General features: G+C 39.7%; 1 pseudogene; it reads right to left on the reverse strand.

Annotated features, from left to right (window-relative positions):
- Positions 1-11,060: 11,060 nt before the first annotated feature.
- LOC124986383 (elongation factor 1-alpha 1-like) lies at positions 11,061-12,418 on the reverse strand (annotated as a pseudogene).
- Positions 12,419-12,694: the final 276 nt, after the last annotated feature.

Below are 12,694 nucleotides of genomic sequence, written 5' to 3' on the forward strand. Positions count from 1 at the left end.
GAATCAAACAACATTACCCTATGTAAATTTATGATTACACAAATGGTATGCCTTTATGCCATGTGCAAACAGAGAAACAACATGTATCCCATTTGTTTACAATAAAAAAAAAAAAAAGAAACAAGGTGAAACTGGCATTTTTGAGACAGCTGAAAAAATTGGATATGAACGGACATTATTTGACATTAAGGAATTATTGGTAGTTTTAACATTTTTATGTAGTCTTCATCATTATGGATATATCATGACATGCATATAGTTGAAATGATATGATGAATGGGATTTTCCTCACAATAATATAAGCAGAATTAAGTTGGTGGAAATGTAGCCTCATTTTGATAATTTTGAGTGCTGAATGATAAATGATGTTAACATTGAGTCTTATTGTATTGATCTACTTTTTTATGTGTGTTAAATTATTCAAAATTAAAAAGTAGGAAGAATATAAGGAATGTTTTATTTATAAAGTTTAGTAAATTATGAAAATCTGTTTTTTGCAATGTAACGGACATGGAATAATACAGTCCTTTCAAGTTTATATTGTTAATATATTTCTTTTTCTCATGTATTACATAAATTAAAAAATAAATCTCCTGACATAGAAATAAAGAAAATATGATGGTATTATTTCTGAATTTCTGAAGAGAGGGTTTAATAACAAATAACAAGTTACATTTGGTGGCAAAAAAATTAAGATATGATGTTGTAATTTACTAGTCTTGTTAGAAAAGACATTACTTCACAATCTAAAATGCTTTCTATTGTGTGGAAAAGTTTTGAGGATAAAATGATGGTGTTTAGTTTAGAAGTTGTTAGTTTGTATTATTTTATATTGTATTATTTCTATATAAATTAATATTACATTCATACAGACTATGTCCACCTAAATAATCAACTTTATGTAGTGTACTCAGAAATGTAAACCTGTGTCAGTTTGGGACAGTCCTCATATTTGATTTGTAATTCTGGTATCTCAGATACTTAAATTACTATTATTAAAATATATTATAATTTATAATTTTCTAGGTTACCTTCTATAAAAATGTTTCATATTAGGTCTTAAAAATGTCTTTCCTTGTGACAGTGTATCTGTGGTAACATAGTTTTTCAAATTCATTAAATTAGCATAATTTATACTATGTACAAGTCATATGTTTAATAACCTGGAGATCAAGTTGAAGTTTCTCACATTCAGAACTTTTGTGCATTTTCTTCAGTATGAAATATCTGATTTAGGGAGGATTGTGAATTGTGGGCCTTCTTAAGTCATTTTGCCTATTTATATATTTTTTTTATATCTAATGATGACCGAGGTTGGCCAAAGTTTTTACACATTTATTATATACATAAAGCATCTCACCAGTATGAATTATGAGATATACAATAAGATGTGATTTATTGGTAAAGAATTTGTTACATTCAATACATTCATAGGGCTTAAGAACAGTATGAATTCTCCAATAGACAAGAAGTTGTGATTTCTGGATGAAGGTTTTCCCATATTCCTTTGTGAGGTTTTCTCATGTATGAATCCTTGCAAGTTTTTAAAATTCTGAGTTATGTCTGATATTTTTTCCACATTTATTACATTGCAAAGGTCTCTCTATAGCATAAAAATCTATGTCAAATAAGATCTGACTTCTGGATGCAAACTTTTCCACATTCATTGCATTCATAGAGGATTTTTCCTGTGTGAATTCTCTTTTGTCATGTTGGAGAATGACTAAGACCAAAACCTTTTTCACATTATTTAAAAATATAGGGTTTCTCTCCAGCGTGTATTCTCTGATATATAATAAAGTTGTCCTTCTTTCTAAATTTTTTTTTACAACCAGAACATTTATAGAATTTTTTCCCTGTATGTTTTTTTTTGATGTGTAATGAAGTGATGTCCTAATAAAAGCTTTGACACATATAGTACATGCACATTGTTTCTCTTCTGGATAAATTCTCTGATAATAAAATAATAAAATATGACTTCTGGGCAAAGGTTTTTCCATACTAATTGCATTTCTAAGTGTGTTGTTAGCTTTGTGTTGCTGTAAACAAAATACCCACAAGTCTTTTTTACATTGTTGTTAATGGTTTCATAATTTCAGTCCATAGTTAGATGACTCCATTGCTCTGGGTCCAAGGTGGGGCAGAGCATTATAGCAGTAGGGCAACACTAGAGAAAAACTACTCAGATCATGGCAGTGTCAGAAAGCAGAGAGTGAGCGGGAGAAAGGGCTATAGAGAAGATGGACCCTTCTAGGTCACACTCTCAGTGACTCACCTCCTTTAGCCATGCCCCACCTGCCTATAGTTATCATTCAGCTAGTCCATTCAAACTAGGATGGACTGATTAGGTTGTGACTCTCCTAATCTAATCATCCCACCTCTGAGTATTCCTGCTTTAACACAGGAGCTTTTGGAGGACACTTCATATCCAAACAATCACAGGAAGTGATGCCCATAATGCCCTTATAAAAGACATTCTGGAAAACTATGTGAAGGAAAGGAGTTATGACCTTCTGTACGAGGACCAAGAGGAAAGTCAGTCAACTATGAACTATGGAGTATGTTCTCATCAGAACCAGCAGCACCCTGATCTTGGACTTTCTAGACTCCAGAATGGGGTGAAGTTAATTTCTGTCATTTACATGCCAAACAATCTACAGTATTCTGTTATAGCAGCCAAAATGGACTAAGACAGAAGAGACCCATTTAAATTCCCTGTGAATATGCATCAGAAATGTGAAAACAAGAAAAATTTTAAATAACCATAGGATATAATGTAATTCTGGAAATAATGGAAAGACATAACTCACTTTGTGATAAGAAGGCTCCATATTTTAGAGATTATTATTCTCCCCTAAAACTATCTATTTAATGTGATCCAAGAAAAATATTAACAATGAAATAAAACATACTGCTTCCAAAGTTCATGTTTAACATTAATATGGGAGAATGCTCAGAAAACTATGAGAAAGCAGTGTAATGAATCAACATTAACTCCACCAGATGTTAAAATGTTTCACAAACCCATAGTAATTTAAAACAATATCACACTGGCACATGCCCAAGGGGACCCTCTCTGAAATAATTAGCCATCAAACAGACCTTTCTTCATCAACTAAGACATTTCCTTAGGGCCAGTCAGACCCCCAAGCCCAGAGCTTTGAGAAACAGTTTAAAGTCCTTCATACATCACCATGACATGCACAGATTTACACAGCAATTTCTTTTTCATCTAATGGCCAAGTCAATACTGAGGGTATCCAGTCAACTCATTGTGGTCTTACATCCATCAGAGATTCATTTTCCTTTGCCATATTATAACTGCAAAGAAAAATGAGGAGAAATAAAAAATAAGCTAGAATAAGAGAAGGACAGATGCCGGCGTTTCATAACAAGTCAATAATGTACTCCGTGCCTTGGACTATTGTAGATATTAGAGACATGGCAGTGAATAGACCATACAATTTCATACAATTCTGCCCTCTTGAGGTCACATGGGGATGGACATTGGTGAGCAGACAATAAACACATAAGTAAATGTGTAGTTTCATGACTAGTGGTTAGTGCTAAGTAGAAATAAATTTATTTAGGGTTATAACCATGTCGCCGACATTCAAGGAAAACCCTGATGAAAGTGAGAGGACAAATTATGTAGATATCTGAGGGAAGAGCAGTCCAGGTCAAGGGAGCTGTAAAAATCTTGAAGCAGAAAGATGGCATGTTTGAGAAAAGCAAGGAAGCCAGTATGACTGTGGAGAATGAGCAAGGAGGAGAGGCACCAGAAAGGACAGCATGATGAGGCAAGCCATCATCGACTTCAACCACTGACTCCCTGAGACCCTCCCAACATTTAGAGCCAGAAAAACCCACAGTAGGAGGGGCAACCATCCGTGTATAGAGACCCTATCACAGACCACCACAGGACTCATACAAAAGATCCCAATCACAAAGGCCCCCAAAGTGTACAAAAAACTAATTTTAGACATACCCAATTAGGGGGAACATCACAGACTCTCATCATCAACACTAGAGAATCCCCCACACTCAGCTCATAGCCCACGAGTGCTACTTACAGCATCCCCCACCACACCCACAACCAGCTTCTCTGCAAACCCCATCCCTGTCTCCATACTCCCCACCAACACTGCCTCCTCAGAAGCCTCAACCTGTGACCCTCAGTCACTAGCCCTCACAGGTACCCATTTTCACAGCCCACAGTCTACCCCACTTGACCTGTAAGATATGTGGAGGCTCTGCTACTGTCAGTTCTTCCACTTGTTTTTCTTATTCACTCTGCTTCCTCTGCCACCCATTTCCACTGCTATTGCACAGCCATTAGCAATTTTCAATCTGGTGCCTGCCAGGATTCAGTGGTCTCAATTTCCTGTAGTATTCAGTGTAGCAGGGCCACTTCCAAACTGCCCTTTGTGTACAGATGGCCACTCCCATCTGACTGGGGACCCTATCTTTGGAATGCGCCAAGGCCATATAATTCAGAGGTGAGTGGTTCCACATCAGAAATGGAAAGTCAACCTGTTTGGTTGGAGGAGGGAACTGAAAGTGAATTCCTGGAGGGCTTCCTAGAGAAAAGGGTGCTCTGTGGGTGTTTGGAAAATGGTATTGCATTTCTATAAGCCTAAACTGTGCAATTGGTGATATTTAGTGGCGGGCGGGGCAATAAATTAAATAAAAGCGAGATAAATTTTAATGCTCAATCTGGGTGTTGGGTTGCAAGAGCCAAGAGAAATGAAAGATTGTTCAGAGGGTCAAGTCTAAGAAGATGGGAAAGAACAGGTACTTCTATGCAGGCAGCATCACTCTCCTTCACTGCCGGGGTCACCAGCACCCCAGTAGAGCAGATTCCTTCTTGGAGGTGTAAACTGCCTGGGAAAATAAAAAGTCTGAAAATAATCAGTAAGGAATAAAAGACAAAGACAGAAGTTAGATTTTTAAAAGGGGGAAGACTGGTGGGTTTTCCAGCCCTGATAGGAACTGGAACTGAACCACCAAAAAAAGCCCCAATTCTTTATTTAAGGGGGAATACATCAAAGGTTTCAGTGTGGCATGCTTCTTGAGAAAAACAGGATAAGAGTGGGGAAAACGACCTTTTGGAGCTTGGAAGGTTATACCCATCTCTGGGCAGCTTCATTTGAACCTGTTTGTGAGCTAAGGCTGGGCACCAGCATGATCTGGAATTTCTCAGACTGGAGAATTTCACCCAGTAGTTCCCAGAAAAGCAACTTTCCTACCTTAATGCTGAAACAAAATCCATAGCTTATACAAGGCTTCCAATCCATCACCTTAATCCAACTAATCTATCCCCTTTCCCAGCCCTTTCTCCATGGTGCAAACATGTAGGGTGAAGCTGTCAGGGGCAGTCTCTGAGGGCCCCAGAACCGCACCGTGGCCTGATCTCTAAGATGGCGCCTGGCAGCTTGCCAGACATAGCTGCACTCATAAACAAGTTTTAGGAAGTAACTCTGGTTGGCTGTTGTACATGAGGCGATCCTGGTATCTGCCTGGAGACTGTTCCTTGATAGGCTGACTTTCCTGGTAGTCTACTCTCTGATAGGCTGATGTTCTCAAAATAAGTCTGAGACTTGTGGAATAAAGCCCTTTTGGTTCCTGTGATCAAGAAGAGCGTACACGTTGTGATTGTCCCCGCGGGCGGTGGGTGATCATAAGTGGTGCCGAAACCCGGGAACTCAAGTTACAAAGAAGGAACTGATCAGGTAAATACAGGGAAAGTAAAGTACAGTCTGGCCAGGTTAAAGTTCACAGGATAAGCAACGAGTTAAAGTTTGCTGGATAAGCGACGAGTTAAAGTTCACAGGATAAGTGACGAGTTAAAGTTCGCTGGATAAGCGACGAGTTAAAGTTCGCAGGATAAGCGACAAGTTAAAGTTCACTGGATAAGCGACGGAGATTGAGTATAAGTGTTTTTGCTTTTGTTTTGCTAGTTAAAGTGCTTTGCATTCTGTTAGTTTAATAGAGAAATATGGGCACTGAAATGTCACGAATGTGCATGGAAGGTCCCTTAAAGGATTTGCTCCGGGCCAATGGAATTCCTCTTGAAACTAAAACAGCCCGAACCAAATGCAGAGAGGCCATAAAACAAGGGGAAGAGGTTTTGGAGGAAATAAAAGAGGAAAGGTCTAAAGCATCAGAAAGGGCGTCAATAAGATCAGAGACAGACAAGGAAAATGAAACTGAGTGTGAGGATAGTTCAGATGAAGAGGAGGATTTACTATGTAAAACAAAAAATCTTGCTATTACAGGATCTACTAAAGAAAAGATGGGGCAAACACACACCCCACATGGTGACCCTGCGCTCTCAGCTCTTAGACTCATGCTGAAGAGTAGCAGCCTTGAGTGGTCTGATACACAGGCAGAAAAAGCCTGGGACACCTTTAAGAGGGAAATCAGTTTAGGGGAGGGTCCCCCATTAGGAGTCTGCCCTACGTTATCCGCCCTTAAGGCCTGCTTCTCTCCAGGACCTTCCAAAGGGGGCTCCAAGTTTCTCCCCGAAGAGCCGCCGCCTAAAGAACCGCCGGCTCCTCCCGTTGCATCTCCTTCCAGAAACTTGCCACATAGTAAACAACATTGGGAGAGCTTTAATGAGGAGCCCAATCCATCTCAATCCGCTCCTCCCAAGGTTGAGGAACCACGAGGGCAGCCAGCCTCTACACATAGGGAGGGCCCACTACCGCCCCAGGGAGGCTCATTGCTGCCATCTTGTATTCTGGGGCCACATCAGACTCCAATGAAAGCCTTCACCCTCCTCCTTCCGGATGGCAGGAAATCTTCCCAGTGGCCATTTTATGATACTGGGCAAGAACTCACAGACTCTAACCTCCCCCCTCCCTGTAGGGCCTTCCCAGTAAATGTTAAAATGTTAGTTTTGGAAGGAATGACTACCGATCATAAATTGGCCTGTGCAGGGATGAAAGATGGCTCCATGGGAAGGTGGATTGTGGCTACCAAAGATATTGGCACACAGCTTCCACAAGCGAGCGGGCAGATGGAAAGGGATTCCTTATCTTCAAGTCTCTTCTTTCTTGTGCTTCTCTGCTCTTCCTGCAAATGCCTCCTTCTTCTCCCACTCTTAATCTCTCCTCCTCCTCCAACTTTGACTCAGCTGTTTCTGCTTCCATTCCCCAGTCCAGTCCACCTAGTTCTCCTGCCATGAGGTCCCACGTACACTGGTGGGTAGGGAGTAACCAGCCCAACCATCAGTGGCATGTCCTAGTAAGGAGTATAATATAGTAGCCCCAGTCCGCACAAATATTGGGAGATAATTGTTTCACAATTTTCTGCATCCAAACCTGAATTGATTACTAACCAAGATTAAGGGTTAAAATGCCCTAGGCATCAAGTTTCTGCTGGAACATTTTATCCCCTTTCAGATCCAAATCTCAGTCAAGACTTACATTGAAATGTAAATAGAGAAAGCCTGAAGGCTCAGTAGGAGACCAGTCTCAAACCCCCCCCCCAAAAAAAAAGAGTAAAAAAAGTCTTACCTGAACTCAAGCAAAAGTAAATTTTATGGTGCTTTACTAAAGTACTTAACGGCTGCTTCATTTTTCCAGGACTCTTGTTTTTTTTTTTTTGAATTCTACATATTTTTTGAGCTCATGACTTTTTGATCAGTTCTATTTTTTTTATTCAATTAGAGTTTTGAACATCTGTTACATTGCAATGGAGATTCACCTATAAAGTTTCAAGGTCTTTGATTTTGTGTTATGTGTATGTCATGCTGTCTAATGTCATGTTTTGTCTGAATCAAAATTGAGCGCTCCTAAAATTAAAATTTAAAAATGGATCCAAATATTTTTAATTCACGTGATTTAAAGAGGTTCAATTTAAATTGGGTAAACTAATTGAAGTAAAATGTCTTAAAAATAACTCGCGAGTCTCTAGGTGGTCAAACTAATAAAATGTTGATGTAGAGTACTACAAATAACAAAATATTTAAACTTATTAAAATAGTAATTTTTTTAAATTTAGAAATTTCATAAGAGTTGTTTCAGAATGTGAATAAAAGGGGTCAATAGGAAAGAGAAAAATAAGGTTCTGGGTATGGAAATATATTTAGTAAAAGGGCAAAGGAAATGTTTCTGGGTAAGAAAGTGCTTGCGTGATGAAATAAATGAGGGTCTAAGTAAGTGCTAAGAAAGTCTATGTAAGTAAAGGGCAAGTTTCAACAAGTTTGCATGTAACTAAGTTGGTTGTATGTATGTGATACATTTAAAGCTATTTAAGGTTTTTCCTAAGGTGAAATACTAATGTTCTAATATAAACCAAAGTTTAATCTATATGGTAAAATGACATGGTAAAATAACAAGGATTTCTTAGAAACACTAATTTACTCTTAACTTTGTGTCTATTAAGTTTTATTCTTTAGAACAATTGGTCTTAAAAATAGGGGTTTATACAATTATGGTTAAGCAACTGTTAGAGTATTGTACTACGCTATAGAGTCTAAATTTTTCTTTAAAAACTAAATTTGGTAAGAACCAATTCTCACTAAATTTGAAATACTCTAACCACAGGTATACCTTATAACGTGCACATCTCACCCTCAAAAATACTCTTTATAAACAAAAAGGGGGAATAGGGGAGACCTTCAGGTCCCCTAAAGATAAACTTTCTCTTTGCCTCTTTATTTTAAATTTTTTCACTCTGGAAATGAGGGTCGCTCTGCCGCTGAGAGATGTGGCAATCATAAACAACATGATAGAGCGACGGTAAAATGGAAGGATGTTCTTACAGGACAATGGAACGGCCTGGACTCGGTGCTTTACTGGAGCCGTGGCTCGGTTTGTGTGTTTCCACAGGATAATACATTGCCTATCTGGGTTCCTGAGCGACTAACTCGACCAGTGCCAACGCTACCAACAAGTAGCCTTTCCCCCCCTTGAACTAACTTACAACCTCTTTTTAGTCTCTTAGGAGGAACAGTTAACTAACGAAACAACTGCTTCTCTCAATTGTACTTCAGATTTGTGCTATCTCTCTCAATGTTGGAATGCTTCTAGGTTCCCGCTGGCAGTCTTAATGTGTGTTCCTACCTTCCTACCAGTCCCAGTCTCTGTTACAGATGCGGAACTGCCAGTGTTACTATCAAGAAACAGGAGAGATTTTGGCATCACAGCGGCCGTGGTCGCCATGGTAGCAGTCTCTGCAGCGGCAGCTGCAACCGCAGCAGCAGCATTGACACAATCATACAGACAGCAACAATAATCACTTGGTCGAAAATACAGCTGCAGCCTTACAGACTAAAGAGACCCTAAACCAACATCTAACAGCAGGCATACTCCTTGTAAATCAAAGAGTGGACTTACTACAAGAACAAGTGGATATCTTGCAAGAACTTTTGGGACTGGGATGTGTTTATCCTTTAAGAGCAGTGTGTGTCACCCCTATTGCTTATAATAACCTTAGCTCTGTGGTTATGTTATCTAAAAATCTCTGTCTACCTTACTGGTAATTGGTCATCTATGTTTGATAATTTAACCAGTCAGCTATGAGCTGAAATACTCAGAGTCAATGCCACCAGGATTCAAGTTGCATCGGTATCTAAAGCCCTGGGATTGACAAAACAGTGGGCTGGAACAGTAGCTGTTCTGATTATTATCTGCTTAGGGATAGTCTATGTATACGCAGCCAAATCAGAGCTCGCCAAGATGCCTGATGTCATCAACGGGCTATAGTACAGACTTTGACAGCCATTGAGACAGGCACATCCCCCCAAGTATGGCTAAGCATGTTGGACCAGTAGTCAAAGATGGGTAAGATCCGTGGAAATGCATACCAACCTAAGACAGGGTTCTGATGCCTGGAGGTCAGAATTCCAATGACGGGTAAGGATGTAATTTGCCATGGACAACCTAAGACAGGCATGGTCCCAAGTCATCTTTTCTTTATTTAAAGAATAAGGGGGAGATGTCAGGGGCAGGCTCTGAGGGCCCCAGAACCGCACCGTGGCCTGATCTCTAAGATGGCGCCTGGCAGCTTGCCAGACATAGCTGCACTCATATTCAAGTTTTAGGAAGTAACTCTGGTTGGCTGTTGTACATGAGGCAATCCTGGCATCTCCCTGGAGACTGTTCCTTGATAGGCTGACTTTCCTGGTAGTCTACTCTCTGATAGGCTGATGTTCTCAATATAAGTCTGAGACTTGTGGAATAAAGCCCTTTTGGTTCCTGTGATCAAGAAGAGCGTATGCGTTGTGATTGTCCCTGCGGGTGGTGGGCGATCATATGAAGCGCAGACAGGGGCTCACCTGCAGGAGGTCTTATAGCTGATAGAAATAGAAACACCCTCTATCACATTCTGCCCATAGACTTTCCTTCCAGTGACCTGGGCTGTCCTTTCTTTTATTCACATCTTGTGTCTTTCAGTAGAATTATGACCTTTTCTTCATCAGTTGGACATCTGGTAAAGCTCATTCTGAGGTAGTTTGTGGTTTATGCTACTATTGGGAAAGAAGTAATTTTAATTATAATAGTATGTTGATGTTATGAAAAAATGCTATTGATTTAAGAAATGTATCAGCTTTCATAATTAACTAGCAATATATTCCCAAGGTAAAGCACCTGAACTATACAAAAAAGTGTGCCACCCAAAGCAGAAATAAAAATTGCGCTTTATCTGCACTCTCAACCTCAGAGATTCCCCTCAAAAGTGACCACATTTAACACTTTTCAAGTTTTTCCAGAAAATTTTACAAACAGTTTTCCAGGAATTATACTTTATGAAATGGACCATTCTGTACTTACTTCCTCCATGTATGTTTTTATTAAACATTTGTTTTAATGGGTTTCAAAATTCTGTGATAGAGTTTTGGTCAAGTTGTTTCCATTAAAAAGTACTGATTTTAAAACTCTAACAACTTAAAACTGCCATGCACAAAAAACAAATTATCCACAAAACATTCTCTTTTCCTTCTGAAGCTTTTACAACATGTTGTTATCTTTAACCAGTCTTTTACTATTAAACTTAAATTGCCAATTGAGACAAATAGTTTTGAGACTGTTCTTCCACTGGGGTGGCAGATGTTAGGGGTAATATTCATTTAGCCTTCTGAGCTTTTGGGCAGACTTGGTGACCTTGCCAACTCCAGCAGCCTTCTTGTCCACTGCTTTGATGACACCCACAGCAGCTGTCTGCCTCATTTCATGAACAACAAAATGACCCAGAGGAGGAAAGTTGGAGAAGCTCTCAGCACACATGGGCTTTCCTGGAACCATGTCAATAATGGCAGCATCACTAGATTTCAAGAATTTAGGACCATCTTCCAACTTCTTACCAGAATGGCGATCGATCATTTCTTTCAGCTCAGCAATCTTGCAAGCAATGTGAACCCATGTGACAGTTCAATACAGGGGCACAGACAGCACTGATTTGTCCTGGCTGGTTCAGGATAATTACCTGGTCAGTGAAACCAGCTCCTTTCATTGGGGGATCATTTTTGCTGTCACCAGCAACAGTGCCACAATGAACATCTCTGATGGACACATTCTTGACATTGAAGCCCACACTGTCCCTAGGAAGAGCTTCAGTCACAGCTTCATGGTGCATTTCAACTGACTTTACTTCAGCTGTGGCATTGACTGGAGCAAAGGTGACTACCATGCTTGGCCCACAGGGACAGTACCAATACCACCAATTTTGTAGACATCCTGGAGGGGCAGATGCAAAGGCTTGTCACTTGTATGGGTTGGTGGCAGGATGCAATCTACTACAGCTTTGAGCAGTATGGCTCCACTGGCACTGCCATCTTTTCCATCCTTTGAACCAAAGCATATTAGCAGTTGGCTCCAGTATGTTGTCACCATTTCAACTAGAAACTGGCACAAATGGTACTTTGTTGGAATTTTAACCAATTTTCTTAATGTAGGTGCTGAAATAATTTCCTTGTATCTCTTTTGTTTGTAGGGTGTCTCAGTGGAATCAATTTTGTTAACAACTACGATTAGTTGTTTCAAACCCAGTGTGTAAGTCAGAAGGGCACATTCGTGGGTCTGCCCATTCTTGGAGATACCAACTTCGAATTCACCAGCACCAGTAGCAACAGCTGGGACAGCACAGTTAGCCTGAGCTGTGCCTGTAATCATGATTTTTATAGTCTCTGTGTCCTGGGGCATCAATGATAGTCACATAATACTTGCTGATCTCAAATTTCCACAGGGAAATGTCCGTGGTGATACCACACTCAAGCTCAGCTTTCAGTTTATCCAAGACCCAGGCATACTTGAAGGAGCTCTTTCTCATCCTGGCAGCATACTTCTCAAAATTTTCAATGGGTCTTGTCAATCCCACCACATTTGTATATCAGATGGCCAGTAGTGATGGACTTGCCCAGATCTACATGTCTGATGACAATGATGTTGATACGAGCATTTTCCTTTCCCATACTGGCTTTGACTTAGTGGTAGTTTTCATGACACCTGTGTTCTGGCAGCAAATTCATTGTCAGGGAGAGGGGGGCAGGGGAAGCTCTTTCATGTATCTTGAAGAGCATTACATAGTATCATTTACAGATTTATTTCACTTTTAGTGGTCTCATAGTATCCTTTCATATAAATATATTAAAGAAGTCACCTAATAATGGACTTTGAGATGACTTCCTGTTTTGTTTGAATTTTACAAACTGCTTTTGTAGCCTTGTAACATATATTTTGGAGTATTT

Source organism: Sciurus carolinensis, chromosome 6 (assembly GCF_902686445.1).
Source record: "Sciurus carolinensis chromosome 6, mSciCar1.2, whole genome shotgun sequence".
Lineage (NCBI taxonomy): Eukaryota > Metazoa > Chordata > Mammalia > Rodentia > Sciuridae > Sciurus > Sciurus carolinensis.